Source organism: Pinus tabuliformis, chromosome 5_2 (assembly GCF_031772625.1).
Source record: "Pinus tabuliformis cultivar Carrire ecotype Pingquan chromosome 5_2, CPIR1, whole genome shotgun sequence".
Taxonomy (NCBI): domain Eukaryota; kingdom Viridiplantae; phylum Streptophyta; class Pinopsida; order Pinales; family Pinaceae; genus Pinus; species Pinus tabuliformis.
The window spans coordinates 713,516,697-713,539,426 of NC_142306.1; positions in this window are offsets into that span (position 1 = coordinate 713,516,697).

The window sequence follows — 22,730 nt, forward strand, 5'->3', positions numbered from 1 at the left end:
CAGAAAGGATGTAATTCACATTAACCATTACAGAGATAAATGAGAATGGAACAATAATAGTAGTCATCTATTATTAATCAATAACAGAGAAGAGTACAACCAAATGTTCTGACGTCTATATCCTTCTCAGGAGGGTCCAGTCAGCAAGTCTCTCAAGCATTCACCTTTGGAAGTGATTCTCCCAAGACAATAAACTCTCTCTCTCACACAAGCAACACAACACAACCTTCCCTAAGCTATCAAGCACTTCCACACTTATCACACCAACTACCTATAGTAGCAGCAATCTGAGCACTATAAGCTCCACACAATCCAAGCTATTCCAAACTATTCCAAAACTAGCTGCTCATGGTAATGGTAGAGGTTTATATAGGAGAAGGAGTCTCCTTGAATGGTGGAAGGATGAGCTTATCTTCAAGGGAAGTAGTTTCAAAGGGTCGAACAGACATGACATAGAAGGGAGGCGACATTCACAAGGCTAACAACCAAGCCTGTAGTTATCTGGAAGGCTGGCTATTGGAACAAATTCGCCCAACTGGATCAGCGCGGGTGCATAACTGGTCTGGCGCGCTGACGTCGCAAGGCAATAACGGTCAGGCTGTTGTCAGCGCGGGTTAATACGAACAGAGGCTGCGCTGGTCATGAAATTCGATCAGCGCGGAAAAGTCGTGTGCTTCTGCGCTGGAAGCGCACGCAATCTGTTATGGAGCGCCAGTCAGCGCGGGTATTTTAGAAACAGACGCGCTGATGATGAAAACTTTGGATAAAGTGGGTTTTTGGCCAGTTCAGAAGGCATGAACTTGATTATTGTGAACTCCTGACGCAGTAGGGTGACTGATAGGGAGACAGTGACAAATTACTGTGTAACAGCTCATCACAGCAAAAGTAAATGATGAAGATAGTCTCCTGGAATTGTAGGGGAATGGGCACTAAAGCCAAGGAAGAAACAATGAAGAGTTTAATAATACTAGAAGCCTTAGACATCCTTCTCATCCAGGAGACTAAATTGGAGGATTCGGCCTTCCTCCATGCAAGAAAATTTTTTTGGAAGAAAGATGGAGCAAAAGCAACCTCTGCCCGTGGAGCATCGGGAGGACTTGGGTCACTCTGGAATCCAAATAAGTTCTCACTAATCTCTAAATCCCTTAACACTCATTGGATTTTGTTAAAATTAAGCACTTAGAATCTAAGGAAACCATTTTCCTGCTCAATGTATATGCTCCTAACAATGCAGGTGAGAAAAACAATGCTGGGATTCCATCAAAAACTTCGCAGATCTAGAGAATTTGGAGAATATAATCATAGCCGGAGACCTCAACCTCACCCTCCTCTCGTCAAAAAAAAAGGGAGGCAGTATTGTCAGGGATCCGGCAATAGAATTGGTAGAAGATATCATGCAAGAGTGGGATCTGATAGACATTAAGCCAACTACTGGTAAGTTCATGTGGTCAAATAAGAGAGTGGGCTTGGGGTACATAGTAGCAATACTTGATAGATTTTTGGTACAAATCTCCTTCTTACTTCTTGGTTTAGAAACTAGAATGTGCATTCTTCACAACAGCGTATCAAACTACAAGCCCATTAGCCTAGAGCTGTTGTCCCCCAATGATCTAGGACCTATACCTTTCAGATTCAGCTCTCTTTGGATCAAAGAGATAGACTTCATGGAAAAAATCAAAGACTACTAGAAAGATCCAGTCAAGGGATCCGCCTTTTTTGTCTGGGAGGAAAAACTCAAAAGGGTTAAAGTCATGCTAAAAAAATGGGCTAAGACCCTGCCTAACCCTGTTGCGGAAAGGAAAAAATACAAATCGCTATAGAAAGTCACCATCTCCATCTTGAAGCAGCTGAAATCACTAAAAATGAGTTGGAAAAGGAGCCAAGCTTAATCAAAGTTTCCATAAAGCTTGTCTGGCAGAAGAAGAATATTGGAGGCTCAAGTCCAGAAGTCTTTGGCATAGATCTGGCGACAGAAACTCCTCCTTTTTCCATAAACAAGCCCAAGCCAGGAAAGGTCGTAATTCCATCACTGAAATAAAAGAAGATGACTGCATACTGAAGGACTTTACCAGCATAAAAAAGGCAGCCTCAGAGCACTTTGAGAAGTTGTATAGGGAATATTTAGGAGCTGGGAAAAAAGATAGTCTATTGGACGTTATCCCTAGCCTTATCACCTCCAAGATGAACCAGACACTTGAAAGCAAAATCATGCAAAAGGAAGCCAAGGAGGCCCTTTTCGCAATGGATCCCGACAAAGCTCCGGGACTGGATGGTTTTACACCTAGATTTCTCCAGACCTGTTGGCAAATTATCGAGAAGGATTTCTTCAAAATGATTTAGAAGTCCTAAGACTGTCAGAAGATTGGAGGCTGCACAAATTCAGCCTTCCTCACACTCATTCCCAAAGAGAAAGGAGAAAACTCATTCAGCAGATTTTGCCCAATCTCCTTATGCAATATTGGGTACAAAGTGATAACCAAAGTAATAGCTAACAGGTTGAAAATAATTCTCCCCAAAATCATCCCGGAGAATCAAGGTGGATTTATACATGGCAGGCAGTTGGTGGACAATTTCGTTCTGGTTCAAGAGGCGATTCATTCCAGCTTGCACCGAAAGGAAAAAGGTATGGTTATTAAATTAGATCTAGCAAATTCTTTTGATCGTGTTAGACATAGGTTCTTGTTTGATGTGTTGCAAAAACTAGGGTTCGGTCAAAATTTTATCAAGTGGATCAAAACCTGCATTTCGGAGCCTTGGATTTCCCCCCTGGTGAATGGTAGGGCTGGTGATTTTTTCAAAGCCTCTAGAGGGCTGAGGTAGGGGTGTCCCCTTTCACCCCTCCTATTCGTCCTACAGGCCTCTGTCTGCAGCTTTTATTTAGAAAACAAGCAGCAAGATCAAGACATTGCTGGCTTGTGCATTGCAAGAGGGGTTAAAAGCATCAATCATGCCCTCTTCGCTGATGATACATTACTGTTGGGGGCTGCATCTCCTCAATCAGCTATTAAATTCAAAGAAGTTCTGGAAGACTACTGTAAGGTCTCGGGCAGCGTATTAAACAATGGCAAATGTCATATCTACTGTTGGAATATTCCTGCTTCAACTGCAAGCTCCATTGCCAGATGCCTCGGATTTGCAGCCTCAACTTCTTGGTCCTCATTTAAATATCTTGGTCTACCCATCTTCCACAAGAGGGCCTTGAGCAAAGATTGGTATCCCCAGTTAGACAAATTCAAAGCAAAAATGCAGGCCTGGGGATCCTCTTGGCTCAACATTGCCGGAAAATCAGTGCTCAACAGCCTTCCGTTATTCAAATTCTCTGTTCTCTTGGCGCCTGTGGGAATCATCAAAAAGATGGAGGAGCTAATCAGACAGTTTTTCTGGAAAGGAGGCAAACAAAACGAGAAGAGAATTTCCCTAGTCAATTGGGAAATAGTCACCAGACCAATTTAGGAGGGAGGACTGAACTTCAAAGATCTCAGTGTTCAACACCTAGCCATGGGAGCCAAATTGATTTGGAAAATCATAGCTCCAAATCCAGGCTGGGTACAAGTTGCACTGTGGAGGAAATACTTCAGAGGAACGAGACTTAGATGCCTGGATCAACCCAAAAATCAACTCAGAACTCCTTTCAGCATGCTCACCAACAGAATTGGCTCGCTGATAAGAAATCATTCCTTCTGGATACTAGAAAATGGAAACCGTATCCATTTGTGGAATGACAGTATCCTGAATAGACCCCTGCTGGTAGAATCGAGAGACATGACAGAGTTGAAACATTGGATATCAGAGGCTAGCATCAACACACTGTGGGACCTCTCGAACTGGAAGGATGATGTTTGGATGGGTTGGAAACAGCTCCCAGTTCCACCCGCCTTACATTCAGAGCTAGCAATGTTCACCACGAAGATGCACGGGCTGGATCCAATTCATGCGCGTAGGTAGGACGTTAGAGGCTCGGGCACAAATCGAGCAAGCTACATGGTAGCTCAGGGATATGCTAAATGTGTAGAGCGACCTCACATGCCTCCCAACCGCAGGCATTTGGAAAATCCCTTCAATTCCAAAAGTTGACCACTTCTGTTGCCTTCTTTGCCATCAAAAAATTCTCATTGAAGACAGGCTGTAGAAAATGGGCATCTATGGACCTTCTAGATGCTTGATCTGCAAGGAAAACTTAGAATCCACCTTCCACCTCATGATTGAGTGCAAGTTCGCAGCGTCCATATGGCAGGAGCTTCTTGTTTCCTGGAAATACAAGTTCACCTTCCCCTCCTCAGTTTCAAATCTGTTTGCGGGCTGGATGGCTAGATATCTAGGCCCATTTCCAAAAAACAAAACAATCAGGTCAGCGTGGAGTGCTCTGCCTAAATTCATCAGCTGGAAAATCTGGCTGGAAAGGAATAGAAGGATATTTTGGAATAAGGAACAGGACTACATAATAGTTGCCAACTCAGTGGAAAGTCAGCTAGTTGAGTGGCTGGAAGACAAAGGAGATGATTCAAACCTAAGCCAACATGACATAGATTTGGGAACTACCCTCAATTTCAAGTTTCAAAAATCGAACAGCTCTCCTCCAACCCTCAAAGAATGGAAAATCAGGGAAAACGAAGAAGATTTTCAATCCTGGCTGACCAAACAAACTCTTCCCTCTCTCTTCTTTGATGGGGCAGCCAAAGGGAATCCAGGAATTGCTGGAGATGGAGGGCTCATCATAATCCCAGATGACACTTCTCCGCATAGATTTGCTTGGGGATTAGGCCATTCCTCAAGCATACAAGTTGAAGCGATGGCTCTTTTTCAAGGAATCAAACTCCTCAAAGAGCTGGGCCTTAGGGAGGCAAATGTCTTTGGGGATTCCCAGGTTATCATCAAAGTAGTGGCGACCAATTCTAATCCAGCGGACCTGCAGCTAGCAAGGATAATTACAAGGATTAAAGGCATGGCAAAGTCCCTAAATCTAAAATTCTTCCATGTTTTGAGAATGAATAACAAAGAAGCAGATATTGAGGCAAACAAGGCAGTCCATTTAGTTGCCGGTACTATTCTCAGAGATAAGGAAATCCTTTGGGATCCAATCCCCTAAAGAGCCATGTTTTACTGCATTCTTTTGCATCAGTTTGTTTGTATTTTTCAGCTCGGGAAATTAGCAGCAGAAGTGCACTATATTAAATGTAAAAAGAGGGACCTGATAAGAGTAGGCGTTATATACCTCTTGTTGGAAGTTATGTAGAAATCTGCTTCTCCTTTTGTAACCGAATTTGTGGCTCTTAGCCAATCAGCTAATTAAATCCCATAACTGTTCTTGTAAAAAAAAAAAAAAAACAATCTTAATGTGATGACATGAACCTAAAATCTCACGAAATTGTGACATGGGCCTCCCAATGCTCATATATAACAAAGAGATATCTCAACACCTCGGATCTAGGTGCCCCTTTGAGATCTAACAGCAATGATGCCCCCTATGCCAGCGTGTCTTAACTCATTAAAGGTCAACAAATGGTGGCGATCCCCCTCTGCCACCCTCACAAGTTTCATTTAATGCATAGTGCGGGGTGGTGCGATGTCGAGGTCCTTTCATTGTGATATGAAATTAGGCTTTACTCCTCCGGAGGCCATTTATTCTAACATTCTAAGTGCTTTGCAGGTGGCTGGTCTCAATAGCATTTGCAGGGCAACAAAGATTAAGGAACTTGGAGGTGACGACAATGGCAATTCTCACTTGCTAAACATGGTTCATGAACGAGAACCTGCTAGGAGAAAAGGGCTAGGAAGAAGTCTTCAACCTCCTCCTCCATGACATGACCAAGAGGTTGAATAGTTCTATGAAGACTTTCCACAACACATCATGTGAATGTTCGAAACTATGGATGCACATGAGATAAAAAATATTGGTGATGGACACTAGGTCGTCAAGAATCTACTTGGTCGAAAATTGAGGGACTAAGAAGAGGTTATGCATGTTGTGGAGGGGAGAATCATGTACTTGGAATTCCATTTGGTTCAAGATCAATCGTCTTTTCGTGTTTGTTGGACACCTAATCCTAAATGGGTTAGTGTGGAAGTCGAATGGACAAAAGCAGTCCAAGAGACCTTGGGATCTGAAACCCAAGAGTCATATGTTGTACTATAAATGTATATCTCATGTTAATAAAAAATGAACTCACATGATTTATCTTTCCTATTCTATGTTTCCATGTGTGTTTAACATGGTATCAAAGCAGGCGTATTCCTGCCCTGCATAATTAATTTGAGCCATTTTTTTTATGGCCTTTCTATGCAGTTTATTTTTGCCATGAAATTCATGAATATTTTCTCATGAATATTTCTTCAGCTAAATTTTAGCTGCAACCTATTTATACTACTGCTGGTGTCTGTTGTCCATAAAATTTGCTACCCCTCTGTCTGACTGTTCAGATCTCCAACTGTCATAAACGTTTCAAAAAGGGCGCTTTTTGCACCTGCGCCTCCATTGATTATTCTGTGCTCAGATCTGAAATAATTTGCCTCTGCCTTATTCCAGCACTGCCTCATAAACGTCGTACGTTAAATTTCTTCATGAATAGCGCTGGTTCATGACTGACAATGTTGAATGGTGTATGATGAATCTGCGTTGCACTGGCCTGACATGCTGATGAGGGTTGGTTGAACACTGCTGTATATTAAATCATAGCAGTGTCATTTCCAGTTTTAGCGCTGAGGCTGACATGCCACCATCGATGAAGGTCCAGCTCCTGTGGAATCATCGTTTGGTTCATTGAATGGTCTATTGAACGTTGAATGGGCTCTGCGTCTTTTGGTATACACCGGTTTTGTATATGGTATTGAACTGACTTCTGGTATATGCGTTTGAATGCGTTTGGTAACGTTGTCGAACCATCAGGATCATATTGATAAAGCCCAGCAGAATTGCTGAGCAGAGCAATCCGCCCGTGAAATATAGATTTACAATCCTCTAGAGAATCTGCAATGCCGGGCCAAAGAGAGGGCGCGTAAGGGGCCATCAGCGTATTGTCTTTATCGAACACAATCCCTTGAAATCCTTGCTCCTTCAACTCTTTCCAGTTGACCCACCTTATATCTGGGACATTTAAATGCGGCAGAGCCAAATGCTGCTCCCTGAATATAACTCTCAGGCTCGACATAATGCCCGCGGAATTGAACCTCTGACCTAACTTCGCCCACATGGGCTTGGAGCCCACACTTTCTTCTTCGATATTGCCGGCTACTGTCCTATAAGCAGTCTCATCTGTAGGCATAATGCCCAAAGTAGGAAAGAACTGCCCTACAGACTTTTTGAGCTTCTTGCATCTATGACCCTTCAGGAACTTTAATTTTAGAAAAGAATATCTGCGGGTCTCCGAGATCTTATAGTTGGTTTTCAGATCTGGGATTGAGAGTATCGATGAGAAAACAGAAATGTGTAAGGAAATGAAGAGCGTATAGATTTATGGGCACTAGAGGCATCAATAACATGGTATCTGCTATATTGAATCACCAGGCACAGGATCTTGGCTGAGATTGTAGGCAACTGAAGGATATTTTTGGTACCAAAGTCCTCCATCTCCATCATTATGAAGCCTGAAGCCGATGCCACCTCTATATCCACCTCAAACATCGCAGCTCTGCAATCTCACTGTGTCAGTATTAGTCTTGTTGTTGTTGCTGCTTTCCGCGGCCGTGGGAATCTCTGGTTCACTCATGACTAAGTGAGAGAGATACACCGAACTGAAAGAGATTCGATGACCGTCGGATCTTTGATTGGCATATTGCTTATTTTGTCTCGTGCTCTCAAGCAGATTTACTTGTCATCTGTGAGAATAATCTTGTAGATACGTTGTAGTTATTATTTCAAGAGAAATGACTAGAGATCAACATGAGCACCTTTGTTTTTGAAACGATGAAGAGGAAGCGTTCTGTTATTGTTTATGCACTCATTATTTGTTGAACTATATTGTAGATACGCTTCTTGTTTAAAAATAAGTCACTGCAGGGATGGCCTTGCATATGGCTTGTTGGATTATATTGTAGTCACAACCACTCTGGTGGATAGTGGATGTGAGACCACTGCAACAGCAATTGAATCGACATTACCATTGCATTGTCTTCCAATCTAAGAGTGATTAAAACATCAGAGAAGAAAGGCAGAGACCCACATCAATTCTGGAAGCCTTGAATGGTGCGCTGGCACTATTTCATTATGTTGCGAGTTGTTTTGAATTGAAGACTGCATTAAATGTTGTGTTGAATGGTAGCGCAGCGGAGTTTTGATGATAGCGAAAATAACGCAGAGAAGGGATGTGCAGTGCTTCATAAGGCCCTGGTAGGTATTTTCAGGGGTTGATTCCAGGGATAGAAATCTTCCATCCAGCCCACGGTGCCTCTGTATCCTTCTCTCAAAAGGGGGATTCATAAACCTCAGCATCATCATATTGTTGCTACACAATACCGGCTCTAGCTCAGAAATTCGTGTGAAGGGGATTTTAGTGGGGTCGGTTGGTTCGACCATCGAATTGCTGTGGTGTTCACTTTTGTATTATGATTGCTAATGTATTCGGTTCGTGCTCTTTATATCTAAGTTGAAGCCCAAAGAAATGAGTTGAAGCAATCTTGGTATGTATGTTGACTCCAAGCATTGATCTATTCCCTGTGTATGTGCTTCTCATTATACGCTGAGACTCCTGATTATAAATTCCTATTGTAAGCCTCAATTATCATGTGTGGACTATGGTGAAAGTTGTGGAATTTTGTTGAAGCAATCTTGTTTAAACCTATGTTGAATGAGGCATTGAAGTGTTTGTAAGGGTGGAAAATGTGTTCCTGAATATCTCGTGTGGAAAATGTCCATGCTAAGAACGCTTTTCTAGCTACAGGAGGAACATGACCAGAAATATGTGCTCCACAATCTGAGTTTGAATTGGAATTATTCTCCATGTATGTGAACCGAGAAGAGCAAGAGGCATCCTGTACTGCTGTAGTAGATGAAAGTTCTTCTGGTTTGTTGATCATAAAGATCTTCTTTTTGACTTAGTTGTAAGCTTTTTTTGACATCAAGCTCACCAGTTTTATTTCCAACAATTCTCTTTGCTACCAGTGGTTTTTTAACTGTACTTGCAATAGCTGGAGGTGGAAGACCTACTTCAGCTTTAGAAGGAACTGCTTGAGAGACATTGCTGCAGTTTTTGATACTCTATAAAACTTATATTCAAGAGACAGTGTTGATGAGCTAAAGAAATTGGGTGTCAGAACTTGGTCTATTGTAGATGCTATTACTGAGATTATATGTCTATATCAAGTGTTGAGATATAAAATTTTTCAATAAGAACGAATCTGCATTATCTAGTTTGCTTTCTGGTATTCCGGTTTCAGCATCTTCGAATTCTACCTGTTGCTTCTTGTTGCACACTGATCATTTGCTGCACACTTATAAGGATATTGCTATGTACTGTGAGTGGGTATTACTTTTCTGCATTAAGTAGTAGTTTTGATCAGTTTTTAATGCATAAATGGCCAGAATCAGTGAAGTATTAGAGTTCATGAAAACTCTTATACAATCTACTGTTGATGACACATTACAAATCAGCAAAGGATCTCTCTCAGAAATTCAGACATGCTTATATAATGCACAGGAAAAGATTGATTTTTTACAGCTTGAATCTCAGCTTCAGCAAGAAGAATTAAAACAAAGGAGTCATCATTCTGAACCTGTTTTTGTTCAGGACAGTGAAATAAACTCCCATAAGCAGCAAGTTCATTCAGATCCAATGCCCAATAAAGCAGCAGTTGAACATGCAGATGCAGAAACTCAATCTGCACTTCCCAAGCCCATCATCAGACCTTGGGAGCAGCTTGTCCACAACAAGCACAGAACTGGTCTTGGATATGACAAGGACTTGTCCTTTCATATTCCAGACTATGCCAAGCCCATTCAGTTTCAGAGTGCTGGATTCATTCATGACAGTTCACCTGCTCTTGATGACAGTTCAGCTTCAGCTGTTCCAGACTCTGCCCCTCTTCCACAGCAACAACAACAACAAAAACAACAGATCGTGAAATGCCAACACTGTGACCGAGTTTTCCATTTGAAAGATCACTGTTTTGATCTTCATCCATGTAAGCATTGTCATAAAACCAGTCATTCTTCAAACAGATGCTTCAGAAACAAACGTCCTGCAAGAACAAAGATTCATCTTAGATGGATCGTTTCTTGGCAATGGGCATCAACAGCCAAGAAGATATTCCAAAAACATATCAGAACTTGTTCCAAAGTATTGAATAGTCTTGCAGTTGAGTCTTCTCCATCTTCTCACCTTGTATCTAACAGGGGGGAAATGATGGTCATCTACAAGCTTCAAAGTCACATCAAGCGAGCCTGAGCTACAACCTGCCACACCAGTTTCAGAGTTGTAGCCAGAGAAAAAGATGCCCCTGAACATGCCTTCAGTTGGCAATCTGGGACACTTCCTCTAGCAGAAGACTCCAACTTCTTGCCAGTTTTGGAAGAGTTCCAGGAATCGCAGAGTTGTTGGTCATCCTTAAACCATCACAGATTAAGAACACTTCCTCTAGCAGAAGATTCCAGCTTCTTGCCAGTTTTGGAAGAGTTCCAGGAATTGCATTAAGCATTCCAGAGTTGTTGGTTATCCTTAAACCATCACAGGTTGAGACTTCCCTTTTCAGGTTGAAGTTTTACCTTTTATGCGGGGTGAGACCTCCCTTTTATGGTTGAAGGTTTCCCTCTTTAAAACAATAGGATCACTTCCTCTAGCAAAAAACTTCAGTTTCTTGCCAGTTTTGGAAGAGTTCTGGGAACTGCACTAAGCGTTCCAGTGTTGGTGGTCATCCTTAAACCACCGCCCTTTTTACCAACATTTCATAGAGCACATTCAGCCTAGTGCTGCCATGCATTTTTTGCACATTTTGTATTACAGCTCTCCTCTTGGACTCATACATAACCCTTCGGATTAAGGGGGGAATGTTGGACACCTAATCCTAAATGGGTTAGTGTGGAAGTCGAATGGACAAAAGCAGTCCAAGAGACCTTGGGATCTGAAACCCAAGAGTCATATGTTGTACTATAAATGTATATCTCATGTTAATAAAAAATGAACTCACATGATTTATCTTTCCTATTCTATGTTTCCATGTGTGTTTAACAGTGTTCTATCTAGAGCTTTGGGAATTCAATTCCCTCCTCCACCCTTGCGTTCGACTTCCTTTAACTCCTCGGGCAATTCAGACCCCTCTTCTTTGAGTCCCTCAAACTTGATCTTCCAAGTTATTAAGTCACTTAGTCTTGAGAAACTAGGTTCTTTACAAAGGAGGGAAAATGAAATAGGAATACCGGGCACATCAAACTATGAGGAGGAGTGATCTATTGCCAACAAGATAGTCGCGACAGAGAATCTGAAGGGAGAAACATCGCAATAGGAGGCCAACATTAGCATTGGAGGAATGCTTGTTGAATGGGAATGACCACCATGGTTGTAGGGAGGCCAGGACGATCCCTTCAAGTAACTCATTGCATGACTAGGCTCACTATTAATCTCCAGGAAATACATTGTTTGTCTCTGTTATTTTGATGTTTTTCTTGTGGTGTTTTGATGTCACAGCATTCCTAGTCTTTGATATTCCTGTTTTTGTTGTGACCTTTTGATTTCAAAAACTAGTCTCACGATACTCATGAAGACCATCTGGTTTTCCACTTAAGGGTAGATGGTCTCTCCCAAGCCCGCTTTAGGTTAGAAAGGTTCTTTTTTTCTAGAACATGCTCAACGAAGACATAGTTTTTCCATGGTCGTACTCTATGTTAATTTTTGATAATTTAATGAAATTTTTCTTTCTTACAAAAAAAACAATCGATTATCTTAATCACTTGATCTAAACCATCGTGATTGCTTAGAGTAGTTATTAACTTAGGATTTCCAAATTAATTAAAACAATTCTAGATAAAATTCTTGCCCATATCCAAAATTTACTCTCATTGTTAATAATTCATGATTTTCTCTTATATAACTAATAATAACATTACAGTCCTCCCCGCCAAAAATTTCTTGTCCTCAAGCAATATCCTGTTTCTCCAAACATTGGCCTAGCTAATGTCAGGGTCCCAAATATGCCACTAAACCACTCCCCATTGTTGAACATCCTGCCATACAAGTGATGATCCCCATGTCAACAACAAATTACCAAATTCCAATGTAATATTTGAATGATCTCTCCCTATAGAAAGCAGCTTACCCTTAAGGGTAGATGAACTGCCAAATATTTTTGTACCCAGATCCCATACTAATCTTAGAAGGGTGCCACCATGCTGACGCTGTGCCACTCTAACTATGAAAAACTTCACATCGTGCTCAGATTATATCCTCCCCTCTCGAAACCTAATGGTGGGATATTTGTGAAGTCCAAGCTTATCCTGCCCACACATCTCCATGATGTCAATGTCTAGCCATCCACTGTCAATCTCAATCTTGAGCAACAACATGATAAATATACCTCACCATACAATGGATGTTTCAACAATCTCCCTTGCATCACACCCAAAGTGAACTAGATCATTGTCTCCCATGAACCTACTCATCATAGAATGGAGTGTCCTATCAATCAACTTAATCCATGGATCCCATAACTAGACCTGCTGCAACATATCTTTAACAACTGTTGGAATCTGTTTGTTCCTCATCCCTAATCCCTGCATGAAACCGACATCTAGGCCCCATATATCATGAACTAATCTAATGCATGCTAAACTACCCTGTGCTTGCCACTGTGTAGTACCGATGACTTTTGGAAGCCACATGTGCCAAATAACTACCCCCTAAAGGAAGCCAATAGATGGGTATTTGATACTCATAATCGACTCAATGTATGTAGACCCATCCTGCTTCTGCCAACCATCACCACTGAGTCTACCATCCACCCTCTCGATAGTGTGCCAATACAATGTCTAGAGGTCGGACACATACTAGAAAGTTTCCTCAATCATACACAATATCCTCTGCTCATGCATGGTCCTGACATGCCCTATGGAAAGAGTGACAAATATCTCCCTTGTGACCTACTCCCAAGGTGTAGGCTCACTGATGAATGATATGCCACCCCTACATATGATCACCTCATCCCCTAACCTATGGTTGCCAATTCGTGCATCGACCCAATATCACTAGTGAGAAGTCTCTCCCCTAGTGCATTGAGTGCCATCCCAATATCTCGGGTGAGATCCCTGTCCCTAGCTGCTCACGCCCAGAGTGCCAAACAACAACAACCAAATCATCTATGCCTGCAAGTGATGTATAAGAAGGATTGCTAGCTCTGCTACATACTTCAGCATTTGGAGGACCAAATACCAACTTGGCCATGTGTTTATGCAGAAAGGGAGCTCGCAACAGTCTGTTTCCTTCTTCTCCTTCATTTCCCTTATATTCCCATAGCCCCACTATCTCTATTTTCTTCCTAAAAACCTCTTCATTCCCCAAATAAACCCTCTGAAATCCAACAAAGCCCCTTTCTAGCCCCAAGCCTAAGCACGAAGTTCAAGCCTTCCATAAGACCCGACCATATAACTTGGCGCTTTCTTCTCTCATCGCTATCGGCAAATCGCATCATGTGTGTAAAAGGCTATGCCCTTGACTTCCGTCGATGTGATAAAGTCTTAAGAACAGTTTTTCCCTTATCAGGTCCACGATCTTATCGCAATCACAAATCGCATGTGTGTTTGTGCGTAAAGGCCCAGACCCCTCGACTCCCGCCAATGCGATATTGTGATGCCCCTTCATCAATCTTAAATATGGTTAATTCCTTTATCGGGTTCAGGCTCTAATCGCTAATCGCTATTGGCAATCACAATGGACCGTTTGAACCACAGTAGCTTCGCTCCCAAAGTGCCAATGCGATATTAGGTGCCGATCCCGATATGACTCACTGCTCCCATGTATAAAGTTTCAAATCCGCTTTCCACCTCTGATAGTGTATTTGCCTTTACTCAGTATTTCTACCTTTTGTGCTCCCGATGATGTATTTCATTGTCCATCTGCGCGATCCAACGTTGATCGCTATCCTCGCTTCCATAGTCTAATCGCGTGTTAACGTGCGATCAAAGCGTTTTCTGCGTTGTCCCATTTGCCACGCGTCATGCGATAAATTTGATTGCGAGCTCGTGTATGATTACCGCCTGACCTCCGAAGGTGGTGCGATAAATACAACTTACTGCCCACTCTCCCGTCCCCCGCTCGCTATCGCCTATGCACCTTATCTTCCTGATAGCCATTGGATCTGCTCGCCCGGGATCCAACGACTCACGTTTGTTCGCTCCCATTTCCTCCTGATATCTCCCTCCGATTCTATCTCCGCTGTTCATATGCACGATCCAATGGCTGATAATTGTTCCTGTCATACTCATGCCTCCGCCATACTGCCCATGTCCATAGCCTGTCTCATGCATCCGAAGGATAAAGATGGCCTCTATTTAGCTGTCAATGTAATAAATCCTCAATAACCACATTCACAAGAAAGAATGGCCGAGGAAGGGAAGTACAAAGCTCGAGCAGATAAATGCATTTATTAGTTATGGAGCTTCTTTCATGCAACACTCCACTTGCTCGAGAAGGATAGCAGAGCATCCGAGAAGGTCAAATTCATTCACAGACACAATCAGATTGCAGTAGAGACCCATACTTTCCATTTCTACTCTTTTCTAGGTTGTCCCTATTATGCATTTGTTCATGTGCTCTGGATATTTAGCATTTGAGGGGCTGTCATCCCACCTCCGTCTTAGAATCTTGTATGTATCATTGAATATGTTACGCAGGTTTATTTTTACCTAGTGCCAGAGAGCTATCATCATGTCTGGGCATTAGGAAATAGATTTGCAAACCTCTTTACTGGTTGCAGCCGGCCATCACAGGGTCCTCTGCATCTGCTGGTGTGGTCAATATTCTCCATGTTCACCTAATCTTCAAACTGTGAGTAATTGGTGGTCTAAAGCCTTGTAGTCTTGGGGTGTTCACCCATGTCTGGAGTTAAGCATAGTAGAAGTGGTTATCTAGCTTAGACAAGCATCATTCCTTCCATTCTTCCATTTCCAACATTTTTGTTGAGTTTGTAATGTTCCCGAGCATCTCTGAGGTACAACCTAGGAGATTTTCTTGGGGTGATAACAAGGACAAGCCTGTGAGTCCCCATGGATACCATTAAGTATCGCTCATCTGCATCCCTATCGATCCTGGGTGAAGTACACCCAAAGGAATGCCCGGTGTCTCCGTCCATAAGTCTCCTTGGAGGCAACCCTCCAAGACCTCGATGTGCAGCACCATATGCCCATGCATCCCACTGAGTATCCCTGTAGTCCTCGACCTGGCATTGTACCCTGCAGCATATCCTTGTACACCACTGGATACCCCATGCTACTAATGTACCATCCTGTACCGTCTCATATCCTGCTTTTGTCACTGTATATGGTTGTCCTCATGTGTACATGATGTGATGTGAGTCGCTCAGTGCAAACCAACATTCTACATCAAACAACCATGCATCTCCATGCTCCTCTGCAGGCCACTAGTCATAACTCCATACCTCTATACAACACTAGATGTTAGGTTTTAAAATTGGGTTTGTATGCATCAGGTTGCATCCATTTGCATAAGACTGTGCTCTGCGGCATATCCTTGTGCACCCCTTGGTACCACTGCCTACTGTCGTACCACCCTGTATCATATGCCATCCTGCATGTGCCAACGCATCCACCACTCTGCTAGTAACCCTCCATGATGTGGTCTACATCTCCCCATCTTCCTTGAAAGACCTGAGTGGCCTGACTCCTCACATGCTAATGGGAATGACACTATTGTGTCTATCCTTAGTAGCTCCAGTGTCCAATATACTAATGAGAGAGCATCGTATCCATGTAATTCCGTATCTGGTGGTCTACCAATGTGACCTCCTCCTACCAGCTTCTGCCAGGGTAGGCTAATCAGCCTATGACTCCATGCACAATCAATATTCCATGACAACTCATGAAATCTGCTTTCTCCTCTGCCAATCCATCCTGTCACTAGTGTTGTCAGGAACTCTGAAGGGGATATGAAAATTTATGTGCATCCAACCACCGAGCCCATCACATTGTTGCTACCATGACCTACCGACTCCATGATGTGATGGATAATCCCACTTGGATCCTAACAATAGTCTAGCCCTCGAGCCCCCCTAGTAATCCACAACCTTCGCTAAGTTGTGGTCATGGATGGATCTCACCTCCTAGCAGGCTCCATTAGATATCAACTCAATATCTCTTGCCATCAAACCCTAAGGGAAGGATCGAGAGCATAAACTCTTGTACATGGAACTAACCCTCCATCCTGCAAGGGATGCACCCTGCACAACTCATGTCGCCTCATCTCACCATGTTGGTCAACACATAAAATATGTCGAGGTGACTCTGCCTCTCCCTCTCCAATGTGTAGTGGTAACCTACTAGCGCTACCAGCTTGTAATGTCTAAGTAGGGTTGCCCATCACTCATTTGTGCACTCCAACTAAACCATTAGGGAACCCAACTGTTCCCCAATGTGAGTCAGTTTTGTCGTTGACTCAACAAAAATCTCTCTCATGCTCTCCAACTCCTCATTTTGTTGTAGAATGACCTCTCGCACTATCATGGCCTTCTTTCTCAATGTTAGAAGGCTAGCCCGAAACTGATGAAACCGTGGAGGGAAACTATCCTCTGTAAACTCAGTCATTGATCTAGAACCCTCTGTCTCTTCTGGTACCTCCTCAATGACAAGTATGCCTCAAGGCACCTCATCAACCTGTTGTGGGTATCCATTGTCTGGAAACAGGGTCATAGCACTGGGTACCTCATCAACCATTGGCATCTCATTACTAGATGACCCTCCGAGTGTATGCTCTACTCCCTCGAACGAGGTGTTAGCTGGAGCTACCAAATAGGCCTCCAACAATGGTGACTCCTGCGCCACATCAAGTATATTGATGTGCCCCTCCCCATCCTGTGTGTCCTCCTGCTCAACCTCCTCCTCGAGATTTTGACATCTAAAGCCTGGTCTCCACCAGTAGAAATGCCTCCTAGTCTCATCCTCTAGCTTTCCTCATCCTATCCACTCCCTTTGAGGGGGTTTGGTGTCCTTTCGGTCAAATTTCTCCACAAGCTTCTGTGTGAACTCTTTGTAGGATGTGATACGTACATGTACCAAAGGGATTAGTGCTTGATAACACCATTCCATAACATCTCCATCCAAGTGCAAAGTGGTATGTCTAATAGCGTCCACCTTCTTCATGGGGTTTAGCCGGAAATATGTGTCCAATTCTTATACCCATTTTTTCACAGAACTCCTAGCTGAATCATCAAAGTGGGTGAGGGTCATTTTTCCCTCAATGATACTCACTCTCCCTTGAGCCATGTATTTGCCTATAGTTCACCCATCACAGTGCATACATGCCCAAATCTTCCATGATCTTGATGGCTACTCCACAACTGGCCAAGATCATGTTATGATACCAATGTAATATTCCTAATGGAAATTTTCCAATCATAACAAAGTCATGCAAAGATAATAATACAATTTTTTTCAAAAATGCATACACATAAACTAGAAATATCTCGAAATCCACAGACTGGCCAAGCTTTTATTAATAATAGTGTTTTGGTACAAATGAGTTGGAGAAAATGTAGTTGGGCTTGCATAAGGCAAGCTACAAGCACCAAGTGACGAATATAAGAAATCTCAACAACTATAATAGCAAGCTCCTTTAGAAAACTGCGTTACTGCTGCAAAACTACATTGTTGCTTGACTTCGCCCCTTGATTTTCCCACTCTAGAGTGCCCAGAAAATTCTATAGGATTATGAGATTTCTCCTTGCCCAAAACCCAGAAAAACCCAAAAAGGGTTTGGCCTATCTCCAAGCCAAAGTCAAATCAACAAAATGGTGCAAATTCCTCAGCTAACTACCAATTCGCCCTGCTATAAGAATAAGGATTTTAGGTCCAAATATCACGCGATTTTTTTTTTTAAATTATCTGTAGACTCCTCTCAATAAACCCACAAAAACCCAAAAGGGGTTTTAGCCTACTCCACCAATCCCTGGTGACCCCCAATAAGTACAAATTGCCTAATTTGGCCAGAAAACGCCCCACAAACTAATACTATTCAATTAAGCTCAAATATACCACTGGAAATCTCTCCCAACTTTGGATAAATTCTCCCTTGAGGAATACCTCCAATCTCCGACATTTATCTCTCCTCAACCTTTATTCTTCCAACCCCTGTGCACTTCCATAAATGTAGAATTTTGGCTCCAAGAATTCTCTCAACTCAGCCTAGCTGAAATACCTTGCAAATATGCCCAATGGAAACTCTAAGTTGAGCTCCCAAAATTGCCTCACTAGGGAGACACTCGAAGTTCTTCGAAATGAGGGTGGAATTCCCGCTTGGAGATTCCTTGTGCTGAACAACATGGTTGTCTTGGCTAAGCAGCTCAAGAGAACTAATGTTGAATTGTGAAATGATCAAAGATACCAAATGAAGCCTCCAAGCTCTATTTATAATTTCTAGTCCTCTCCCTTGGTGGTCCCCACCTTCCACTAATAAAGTATTAATTTGCTGCCATTCTTCATTAAAATAATAATTTCCACTTTTCTCCCACAAAATAATATTTTCTCCTTTTTTTTAATATCACCAAAAATGGCAAAACTCTATAGTGAATTTTGCACTCACAAAAATTGGGAACATTACAAAACTGAATAGATGAATACTCTAGTTTCTGAAGAAAACGTTCCTCTGAACATTGCTCAGGATCTAGAAGATATGTCTACTATCCAACCAATGATCAACAAAAGCACTAGTAAGAGAGGACATCATACTACCTCAACCAAGAAGGGTATTAGCGGAGCTCGAGGAGGAAGTGGCTCTCAACAGTCCACCACACCAGCAAAGATCCCCACTTCTATTGAAGAGGAAAACTTAAAAACTCGTCTGATTAAGCTATAGAAAAGGATTGTGAAGTTGTAAGAATAGACACATAAGTACAAAGTTCTGTTTCATGATGTGCGAGAGGTGAATAACCCGATCAGAGATATTAATCTCAGACTATTTTCTCGGAATGATCAGTTAAAGTGAAAAAATAAGAAACTATTGCGATGGAAAACATCTTGGCTCAAGCCTACAAGGAAGCTCAGTGTTCAGGAATTAGCTCTTCAATTCAAAAAGTGTTCCATTCTGGTTAAGTGTGGGTTGGAGGTCCTGGTCAAGGCTGCAGGTCGTTAACCAAGGGGCTCTCTCACAACTATCCTTTTTGGTGGATTATGACTAATGGATGAGGGCATGCATTCGTACGGGCATGTGGGGATGTTAGCGTCCATTTTTGTATCTACTTTCTTACCCTTGTACTCCTATTTTTACCCCTTTTTTACCTATAAATGTACCTATTTTCACCTACTATGCCACTTCATTCAATGATAAAACTTTGCCATCACATAACTAAAGGTAAAAATATTTATTTGACGTTATTTTAGTGTTTGTGGTTGAATTTAGGTAGATTGTAGAGTCATGCTATTAAAATATTCCTAAATATCTATTTTTGTGCTCCTAGCTCTCTAGGTTATTGACATGGAATGACAGATTAAGTACCAGGATGGAGGATGAGGTGGTGGATGCTTTGTCATCTAAGCACTACTACTATTATGTACTTAAAACCTTGTTTCCAGACCCATACTCAAGGTGGCAGTCGACAGGTGGCAATTCCTTATGGTGAAGTATAAACGGTTTGTGAGATCTTCTGAAATCTCATGCCCTGATATCTTTGTGGCCAGAGATAGAAGAAGTTTATCCAGAGATAGGAGTTGTTGATCCAGGTAGAAGTGTTTTTTCCAGCTACATGCAGCCGATTCGAAGAGATCATACAGTCCAAGATTAGTTGTTAGTTAGCAGGTTCCCATGTTAAGGTATCATTTGTTAAGTTTTGTACTTGTCGATTGCCTCTTAAAAGGGCCGATGAAATTGAAATCAAGGGGTTAAGCAGTGACGACAATGTAATGTCCTGTTGTTGTTAATTTTTAAAAACTTTGTTTCAGAAGATATTAGACTATGCATGACTGAATCTACGCTTTGAATTAAATCAATTTCGACATTATCTTGTTGTAAGTCATGGTATTTGTGATTTGATCTACATTTTACTGAATTAGATTAGCTTGCTCCAGGCGTGGCGAGGCCCACCACAATTGGAACCAAGCTTCATGGTTAGAGTAGATTTAGGAAATTGTTACTGTGTGACTTCTCATAGTTTAGCTTACATTTATCTGAATTTCGAATGGTTTGGTCAGTTGATTGTTTGAACGTTCATCGTTGATATCATAACTGAGCCTTTGATTGGTTTCTAGACATTAAGTGATTGTCCTCATCGATGATTGATTGCTTTGAAGAATATTTTTTATTGAACCATGGCATTGTAAATCGTTATGATTAAAACCAAATCTTGCATAATTATTTGAAAATGCATACTCTATTATCTTTATGAATGAACAAGCATGAATGCATCGATGTAGCACAGTTAAGAATATCACTGCGATGGAATGTAATTTGAAGTTGTAGTTAATGTTTATAAGTTGGAACAACTTCTGATTGGGAATACATGTGTTTGAGTCATGTGGTTAACATTAGAATGATTTCGATTGAAGAAGAGTGTTTCTCATACAATTTGAAACCTGAACAATTGTTTCATACCTGAGTTTTGTAGCAAGGCATTTTGAGTTTGATTAGAATAGTTTCATTTTCCATTAGATACAGTTTGAATTGGTAGTTACAAAACTCGATTTCAATTAGGATTAATCTAGGTTTGAATTGGCATTGCAATTGAAGTAATTTAGTCTTAAATTGGTCATTACAACAATTTAAATCAGAGTAATTTACTTTTCCATTGAACATCACTTAAATTGATAGTAGAGTGTTTCAAATTCAATTAGAATAATTTCGTTCCCACTAGGTACAATTTGAATTTCGATTTCAAATAGAAAGAGTCTTTTCATTCTACCAGTTCAATTTATAGTAAGAGTGAATATTTTTCATTTCAAATGAGCATTTCATGAGAGTGATTTTTCTTTACAATAGATACAATTTGTGTTATATACCTAGCGGGGATAATATGGGGTACCAAGGGAGGTACCCAAGGTAATAATGTAATAATAGGATGGGCCATAGTAATAAATAAGGTGGTTAACCCATATCATGTAAGGGACCACAAATAGTTAATAGTAATGTAATGGGCCCATGGTATTAGTTTGATGGTATGAGGGAACCATGGTAATGATCCATGGTATTGTATGTATGAGGCCTATATAGAGGCTAGAGACTCCACATGTAAGAGAGTCAAGGATTATTGTATGAACATGCATATGGCTTTTGGAGTGTTCTCCTTCCTTAAGGAGTGAATGTCTGGTGTTGCCGCTTAAGGGTTTGATCAATAAATAATCATTTCATATTATTTCTAGGTTCATTTGCATTATCTTATATTTTCATATCAGATCAATAATATTTCTGGGTAAGATCTATAACAAGTGGTATCAGAGCCATAATAAGTGGTATCAGAGCTATAACAATTGGTATCAGAGCACTTTCTTGGGCACAAAAGTGGAGTTTTTTTTTTGCAGGAATTTTTGGGCGGCAAGTTTGTAGATCAGATCTGTGCATTTTGGTGCAAGATCTGCAAAATATAATTGAAGATCTGGATTCTATGTGAAAAAATACCCGATTTCAAAAAAAAAAAAAAAAATCGGTCGAATCGGAGTCTGGATGAAGGAGATATCGCTGATTTAAAAATCAGTGGGGTTGCAAACAATTTTTCGGGGCAGCAAATTTGTGGCGCAGATCTCGATGTCCAAGCACAAGATATGCAAAATACAATTGCAGATCTGGATTCTTTGTGAAAAAATACCCAATTTCAAAAAAAAATCAGTCGAATCGGAGTCCGGATGAGGGAGACATCGCTGATTTAAAATCAGCTCTTTTTTGCAGAAATTTTGGGTGACGGCGGGAGAGTAGTAGCGCAGATCTAAAATTATAGTGTCTGAATCAGGATTTCTATCACATGGGCAGATGCAGAATGGTTGTTCCATTTCCAAAAACAGGTTATAATAGGTATTCTGAGCAATATTGAAGGAATTGTGACCATTTCAAATTTTCGCCAAATTTTTTTGTGATGGCGGGCCCAAATCGGAATTTGAGGACTTGTATAAATTTGATGGCTCTCATCCAACTAGATGGCTAGCACAAATGGAGCAGTATTTCAATCTGAATAACATCTTATATAATGAGACTCAGCTTATGGTGGCAAGCATGTACTTGGACAATGAAAGACGACAATGGTGGCAAGAGCATCAATGTTCCAATAGAAGGTTTTGGACTTGGGACATATTCACAAATGCTATTATGGACCACTTTGGCCGAAAAAATAATCTTGTTGATAAGCTCACATAGACAGACACATTGCCTAGCAAAGATTTTAATTTTACAGAAAAGAAGGAAACCATGGAACCTAAAGGGTTATTTTCTACTGATGTTTTCTTATTGCAGGTTCATGGATTGATTAAAAAAGAGAAGATCATTGTTTCTATAAATCCTAGTTGCAAGCATAATTTCATCAATGCTAATTTGGCAAAAACATTGCAAGTTCCTGCAAAACACATTGAAAACACACAGGTGGATGATGAGGATGTTCAAGTGTAT